Source organism: Procambarus clarkii, chromosome 53 (genome assembly GCF_040958095.1).
Source record: "Procambarus clarkii isolate CNS0578487 chromosome 53, FALCON_Pclarkii_2.0, whole genome shotgun sequence".
Lineage (NCBI taxonomy): Eukaryota > Metazoa > Arthropoda > Malacostraca > Decapoda > Cambaridae > Procambarus > Procambarus clarkii.
Genome location: NC_091202.1, coordinates 14,543,106 through 14,551,697, shown reverse-complemented (window position 1 = coordinate 14,551,697; position 8,592 = coordinate 14,543,106). Strand labels below are relative to the sequence as shown.

Here is an 8,592-nt window from a genome sequence, read left to right as displayed (position 1 = left end):
GAATTAATATATTTTCTCTATTTGTTTTCTTATGAAATGATAAAGCTATCCATTTCATTATGTATGAGGTCAATTCTTTTTTTATTGGAGTTAAAATTAATATAGATATATGACCGAACCTAACCTATCTTTATAGGTTAGGTTAGGTAGCTGAAAATGTTAGGTTAGGTAGTCGAAAAAACATTAATTCATGAAAACTTGGCTTATTAGGCAAATCGGGCCTTGCATAGTAGGCTGAGATGTGCGTTCTGGCTACTAGGTACGACACATTATATATATATATATATATATATATATATATATATATATATATATATATATATATATATATATATATATATATATATATATATATATATATCAGACAATTAGTAAAAAAAAAAAAAAAAAAAAAATTAAATTATTTTACCTTGTACCTAGATCCACCAGGCCTGTTTGGTGCATGTTTCAGTACTTCAGAAATCTGGAAGGTCACATCCTCCTCCTCAACTTGTGGATGTGCGTTGATAGATGATTCTGTAAAATTAAGTTATTTATATAATAATAAATTCAGTATAACAATAATATTCTGTAAAATTAAAAGTAATTTATACATCAATCAGATAAAACTCTCCAGAGATGGTGATACACAACATATAAAGGACAAGTTTCAGAACAAAATATGCATTTAGGAATAAGGTTTTGTACATGTAGGTAGCACATGAGAAAATAAGTGGAAGGTGATCAAGTTTATATTAACATGTTAATGGCTTTGTTAAGGCTTTGCAAGAATGAAAAAATATTAATAATATAATATCACCTACCAATTAATTGTACATCATTTATAAGTCAATTATTTGCATTATTATTATTCAATACTAATGATATAAAAATGCATTTTGTAATCTACTATTTATGCAAGTATTAAGCACAGGATCATGAAATAAACTGCAAAATACTGTATTGGATAAACCAATTAAGTTTACATTTTCCTATAGCTAAGTCAGTCAGTTCTATTAGCAGCAGAGAACAATTATGCCCAACCTCTATTAAATGAAACAATCTTAAGAGCAAGTGATAGAAATATAATCATTTATGCTTGGGAAAATATTATGGAATGGTTCCAAATATGAAAAATATTAAGTTTTTTGGTTAAAATTTTTTAACTTAAAATTTAAATTTTTAAGTGAATTTTAAACTTTAAAAAAATTATTTAATTTTTTGGTTACTTACTTAAAATAACATTATATAGTTCTTGTTTTTGTAGAAATGCCAATTTCTTCTTTTGCCCTTCCAGACTGTATAGTGACCACAGGCCGTTTGTTCATATCTTCATTATTCTTCGAACCATGGTTGCACAATCAGACCCACGTACACTGGTTAAAAGCATCACCTAAAAGCAACAACAAAAATGTAGTAGACTGACGAATTTTGAATATATTATATATATATATATATATATATATATATATATATATATATATATATATATATATATATATATATATATATATATGTCGTACCTAATAGCCAGAACGCACTTCTCAGCCTACTATTCAAGGCCCGATTTGCCTAATAAGCCAAGTTTTCATGAATTAATGTTTTTTCGTCTACCTAACCTACCTAACCTAACCTAACCTAGCTTTTTTTGGCTACCTAACCTAACCTTACCTATAAATATAGGTTAGGTTAGGTTAGGTATGGTTGGTTAGGTTCGGTCATATATCTACGTTAATTTTAACTCCAATAAAAAAAAATTGACCTCATACATAGAGAAAAGGGTTGCTTTATCATTTCATAAGAAAAAAATTATAGTAAATATATTATTTCAGGAAAACTTGGCTTATTAGGCAAATCGGGCCTTGAATAGTAGGCTGAGAAGTGAGTTCTGGCTACTAGGTACGACATATGTCTATATATATATATATATATATATATATATATATATATATATATATATATATATATATATATATATATATATATATATATATATATATATATATATATATATGTATGCCATATACATATATATGCTATGTTGTATGCTACAACTTGGCTGATAATAAAGCCATTCACAACTGCAGGCCTAATAAAAAAAAGGAGGTGGCATAGCAATATCTTACAAAGATACCTTCATCTGCAATAGTCTCATTAGTAATAGAGACGACTATTGTGAATATACCTTTGCCAAGTTCTCCAGTAAATCCCTTAAATCCTCCTTGACTATAAGTGCCATCTATAGATTTCCCAATACCAACATAGCTTCATTCTCAGATAACGTAAGGAATCTTATCATAAATAACAATCTCAACAAAAATCAAACCAACTTAGTGGTTTGTAATGGTGAACAAAACATGCAGATACTTATATATAACCTGTGAATAGAGTGTAATAACAGCAAAACTATTTGTTTATTGTTTTATGACCATAATAATTGAATCACTAATATGATTCACTAATATATATTCCTAATAATGATCACTAATATATAATCCATTGAGCATGCTGCATCTCTTTCAGTCTCTTTGCAATTTGAACAAGAGGGCTTTTAATTGATCGAACCATATTCTTAAAGTAAAGTAAATGAGATGTATTCCATATTTTGCAAAATATACGATGAAGGCACACAAACATTCATACCAAAACTGAAGGGCAGGATTTATGAGGAGACATTAGAGGCATTAAATATTCCAAAACTAGAAGACAGAAGGAAAAGAGGAGATATGATCACTACGTACAAAACAGTAACAGGAATTGATAAACTTGATAGGGAAGATTTCCCGAGACCTGGAATTTCAAGAACAAGAGGTTATAGATTTAAACGAACTAAACAAAGATGCCGAAGAAATGTAAGACAATTCACTTTTGCAAACAGAGTGGTAGACGGTTGGAACAAGTTAGGTGAGAAGGTGGTGGAGGCCAAAACCGTCAAAAGTTTCAAAGCATTATATGACAAAGAGTGCTGGGAAAATGGGACACCACGAGTGTATCTCTCCATCCATCTGATTGATAACCTAAATGAATTTTTCATGGATATGATACCAACATCAAATCATAAATCAGATGTGATCCTATCCCCACTGGATTTTGAAGGAGCCATAGACAGTATGCCTATGCACTCTGCACCAGGCCCTGACTCTTGGAACTCTATATTCATCAAGAACTGTAAAAAATGTTATCGCAGGCCCTTCACATTCTTTGGAGACAAAGCCAAGATACTGGCATTATCCCTGACATACTAAAAACAGCAGAGATAGCACCGCCCCATAAAGGAGGAAATAAAGCAGAGGCAAAAAACTACACACCGATAGCACTAACATCGCACATCATAAAAATCTTTGAGAGAATGCTAAGAAGTAAGATCACAAAATACATGGAATCACAGCATCTCCATAACCCCAGACAACATGGTTTCAGAACAGGGCGCTCTTGCCTATCACAGTTGCTGGACCACTCTGACATGGCACTAGATGTCCATGGAAGACAAACAAAACGCTTTGACAAAAAAAAAGCCTTTGACAAATGTGACCATTGTGTTATTGCACATAAAATGCGTTCAAAAGGAATTACCGGAAAAATAGGCAGATGGATATACAACTTCCTGACTAATAGAACCCAATGTGTAGTAGTCAACAAAATAAAATCTGGACCATCAACCGTAAAGAGCTCAGTCCCCCAGGGTACTGTGCTTGCTCCAATACTTTTTCTCATCCTCATATCGGACATAGACAAGGACACAACCTATAGTACTGTATCATCCTTTGCAGATGACACTAGAATCTTCACGAGAGTAGGCAACATAGAGGACACGGCAAACCTCCAATCAGATGTAAATCAGGTCTTTCTATGGGCTACAGAAAATAACATGGTGATTAACGAACATAAGTTTTAGCTCATGCGCTACGGAAAAAATGAAAATATAAAAACGGAAACCACTTACAAAACTCAGTCAAATCATAACATTGAATGGAAAAGCAACGTAAAGGATTTGGGTGTACTGATGTCAGAAGGCCTTACATTTAAAGAACACAATAAAGTAGCCGTCACAACTGCAAGAAAAATGACAGGATAGATAACAAGAACTTTTCACACTAGAGATGCTATACCGATGATGATAGTTTTCAAGACGCTAGTGCTCTCTAGAGTGGAATACTGCTGCATAATGAAAGCCCCTTTCAAAGCTGGAGAAATTACTGACCTATACTTATGCATTTATCTTCGGTTTAACACAACAGGCACCAGACACACGCTAGGCATCATACACACTAGGATAAAACAAACATTAGGCCAGAAGTCAGAAAAGAATTCAAAGAATTTTACTGGAAAGGCTTGCTGTTAGGAAAGAAAGTAATTGAGATGAATTAATGCACAGTATGTCAATTTTGTGAAATATATGATAAAGGAACAAAAACATTTATACCAAAACAAAGATGCAGAACTAGGAAACAGGATTTGTTCAACTGAAATTTCAAGACGGACAGAGACCAAAAGACACAAAAATGGAATCAATATACGAAGAGGCCAAACCCCCAAACATACCAGTAATACAAAGAGAAACAACTACACGGCAGTGAGGAGAGAGGCAGAAAGAAATTTTGAAAAAAAGGAACAAACAAATGTAAAGTAGAACAAATCATATTCTATAAATACAGCAACAACCAATTGCAGGTAAAGGATAATATTCAGAGCTTTTAAATGCATGGATGGCGAAATACTCAAGAAATTGTTCACGACTTTTGTTAGACCAAAGTTGGAATATGCAGCGGTTGAATGGTGCCCATATCTTAAGAAGCACATAAACAAACTGGAAAAGGTGCAAAGACATGCTACTAAGTGGCTCCCAGAACTGAAGGACAAGAACTATGAGGAGAGGTTAGAGGCATTAAATATACCAAATATACTACACAAATATATATACTACACATGCACAATAAACTACCCTACACAGGCTGAGTATGGTGTGTACAATAAATTATTAGCTAAAAGATAAGTCTGAGTTTGTATAAATGGGGGTTAAGTCAGAGTGGGAAAATGTAAGTGGAGTGCCTAAAAACCCTGTCCTGGGACCTCTGTAATTCATAATATATACAAATAATTTAGACTCAGGTTTGATCAGCAATATTTGAAAATTTCCAGATGATACAAAAGGGATTTTTTTCTGGATTCATGATTATTTTTTTATGGCTGAAAACAGGTTCTCAGGAATAAAAGAAATACAGTATTGCTGGAACAACCGTCGACATCTTCAAGAGAAAACCTGAACATCTTCAAGAAGTGAAGATGACCTTGAGAAGAAGTATAGGTTGGGAGAAGTATAGGTTAGGAATTGTCTCCAAAGAATTCTCAAAGAATTACTCGTTATTGCTATCCAAGATAATTAGACGAGCCAAAACTAAATACTACGAAGATAAATTTACCCAAATAAAGAGTACCTTACCTAAAAATATGTATGTACCTTACGTAAATAAACATTTGATTTTGAAGTGCCGGACAAACAAGGCTGTGGTGGATATGTGGGCCTGAGGGGCCTGTCCAAGCAACAGCCTGTTGGACCAAGCTCTCACATGTCAAGCCTGGCCTTGGAAGGGCTTGGTGAGTAGAACAACTACCAGAACCCTATAATGCATGTATCAAGGTGTCCAGGCAGTGAGCACCACATAATGCAGTGCAGTCCTGTAAGAATAAGCACAGTAAGTATGGGCATGGAGGGGGTGCAGCAGTGGCTTGTGAAGGGCTGGAGAGTAAATGGACATGCCCAGGGGTAAAAAGCATTAGGGTAACAGAACATAGCCCATAAAAATAGTAATGACTGTGAATGAATAATTATATGAATGCAATAATACTTCATATCTCAATAGGAATACTAAGCAGGATGCAAGACAAGGTACTGGTGGTGATAGTGGTTGGTACAAGTCCTCACATCCCCACAGACACCAGTAACAGCCCTCACCTCCCAACACAGTACCCTTGTAGCGAGTTAATCTTATACTCGCTTCATTATCTTATAGCATAACTAATTAACACTAATTACAGAAGCTACACAGGTGATACTTTGGTGTGAGTTGAGCGCACTGAGCGTCAGTATCGCTACACCCTTGTTCCTTAACCCTTTGGACCTTTATTACAGAAAAATAGAATCAATTAATATAATAAAATATAAAATATAAGTGTTTACTTACGATAATACTATCGGTGGAACACAAAATCTTCTTCTTGATAGTAGGTGCAGTTTGCATGAAGGGTTAGTCCTCGCCATGACTGAACTGACGACAAAATGGCCGCTGTGTTGATATGGCGTCAGATGACGCTGTGACGTCACAGGTGAGGGACGCTTTGCGCATTACTCCCTCGTACTTAAAAAGTACTACAGGTACTTTTTGGTTTTATTTTTGAATATGGCAGAAGTTGGACAGCTTTTCAAATCATTATAAGGGAGTGAGTTCCATAGACTAGGTCCCTTTATTTACATAGAGTGTTTACATAGATTAAGTTTGACTCTGGGGATATCAAAGAGATATTTATGTCTGGTGGGGACGTGGCCATGTGTTCTATTACATCTGTCCAGGAAGAGTTTCAGAACAGGGTTTGCAGTTAGAAAAAGGGCTTTATAAACGTAATTTACACAGGAGAATGTATGGAGTGAATTTGTTTAGCATGTTTAAGGATTTGAACAAGGGAGCTGTGTGTTGTCTGAAGGTAGAGTTAGTTATTGTCCTGATAACAGATTTTTACTGGATGATGATGGGCTTGAGGTAGTTTGCAGAGGTTGAACCCCAAGCACAAACACCATAAGAATGATAGGGATAGATAAGTGCATAATAGAGTGAGAGGAGAGCAGAGTAGGGTACATAATATCTGATCTTAAACAGTATACCAACTGTTTTAGAAACCTTTTTAGTTATGTGTTGTATATGGGTGCGGAAGTTGAGTCTCTTGTCTAAGTATAGGCTAAGAAACTTTCCATCATTTTTATTGCTAATGTTTACATTATCTATCTGAAGCTGAATTGCATTTGTTGATTTGTTTCCAAATAAGATATAGTAGGTCTTTTCTATGTTTTGTGTGAGGTTTGTTGGTTGACATCCACAAGTAGACTTTTTTTAATTAATTGTTTACAACATTATTTAACAGGAGTGGGTTGGGGTCAGAGTAGATGAGTAGTATCATCAGCCAACAATATAGGTTTAAGTATGTTAGAGACATTAGGGAGATCATTGATGTATATAAGAAACAGGAGGGTCCTAGGATGCTGCTCTGTGGCACCTTTACGGTAATTAAGTGGTAGAGTGGGAGAGGTTATATCATTGATGGCTTCATATTGGTGTCTGTTACTAAGATAGGATCGGATATAGTTTAGGGCAAGGCCACGGATTCCATAATGGTGGAATTTAAGTAAGAGGTAGTTATGGTTAACAGTATCAAAGGCCTTTCTCAGGCCGATGAAGAGTTCAATTGGAAACTCACTTTTGTCAAGGGCTGAGAAGATTAAGTCAAGCAGACTAACAATAGCATCATTGGTACTCTTTTGGGAGCGGAAGCCAAACTGACAGGGACTTAGTATATTGAATTTTACAAGATTGGAGTAGAGCTGTTTGCAAAAAAAAAAAAAAATATTTTTGATAATATAGGTAGATTCGATATGGGTCTGTAATTATTTATGTCTGCCGTGTTACCTCCTTTATGAACTGGCGTTACTCTTGCTTTTTTAAGGATATCTGGGAAGGTATGACACTCTAGGGATTTGTTGAACAGCAGTGCTATGGATGGTGCAAGGGCATGGGAGGCACGCCTGTGTACCATCGATGGTATTTCACTAATGTTCCCAGCTTTGGTTTTTAGCGAGTGAATGATGGACACAACATCTGTAGGGCTGACCGGAGAGAGGAGAAGAGAGTTTGGATAGCTGCGTGAAAGATATGTGGTAACATATGTCTGAGTCTCTGGGATTTTTCGGGCAAGGTTAGCACCAAACGATGAAAAGAAGCTATTAAATTCAGTTGCTGTTTCAAGATCTGTTGCAGGTGTATAACCATCCTTGGAGATTTTTATCTTATTATGTGAATGTTGTTTAGCTCCTAGGATGGTAGAGATGGCTCTCCATGTGCTTTTTATGTTGCCTTTTGCTTCTTTGAATCTATTCTCGTAATAGGAACGCTTTGCTCTTATTATACTGGTAAGCACTGATGAGTACCTCTTAACTACTTCTTTTCCAACTAGGCCAATCCTTAGTTTTTTTCATATTCATGTTTCTTGTCGATTGCTTTAAGTATGCCATTAGTGAGCCAGGGATTATTTAACCTTTTTGCCAGTTACTTGCTTGGTGAGGAGAGGACAATAAGTATTGTAAAGGCTTTAAATTTTGGAAAGAGGCTAGTTAACGAATTATTATCCTGTGTATTGATAAATTTAGATTCCCAGTTTACACTGTGGAGGGCATTTGTGAGATTGCCTATTGCCGCTTCACATTGTAACCTAAAGGTAATTTTCTTGTTACCTGGTGGTGTTATGGCCATGTTCGCTACAAGGAAGGTAGGATAGTGGTCAGTTGTTCTGTCAGTGATTATACTTGATGTAAGAGGAACTGTTATGTTGGTCCATCAGTGATCCAGG

General features: G+C 35.2%; 1 long non-coding RNA gene across 1 annotated transcript; it reads right to left on the bottom strand.

Moving 5' to 3' along the window:
• Positions 1-410: 410 nt before the first annotated feature.
• Positions 411-6,270, bottom strand: LOC138352294 (uncharacterized). Its single transcript, XR_011222751.1, has 3 exons — positions 6,162-6,270; positions 5,420-5,655; positions 411-516 (listed from the first exon to the last, which is right to left on the bottom strand). It is a non-coding gene; the product is annotated as an uncharacterized lncRNA (long non-coding RNA).
• Positions 6,271-8,592: the final 2,322 nt, after the last annotated feature.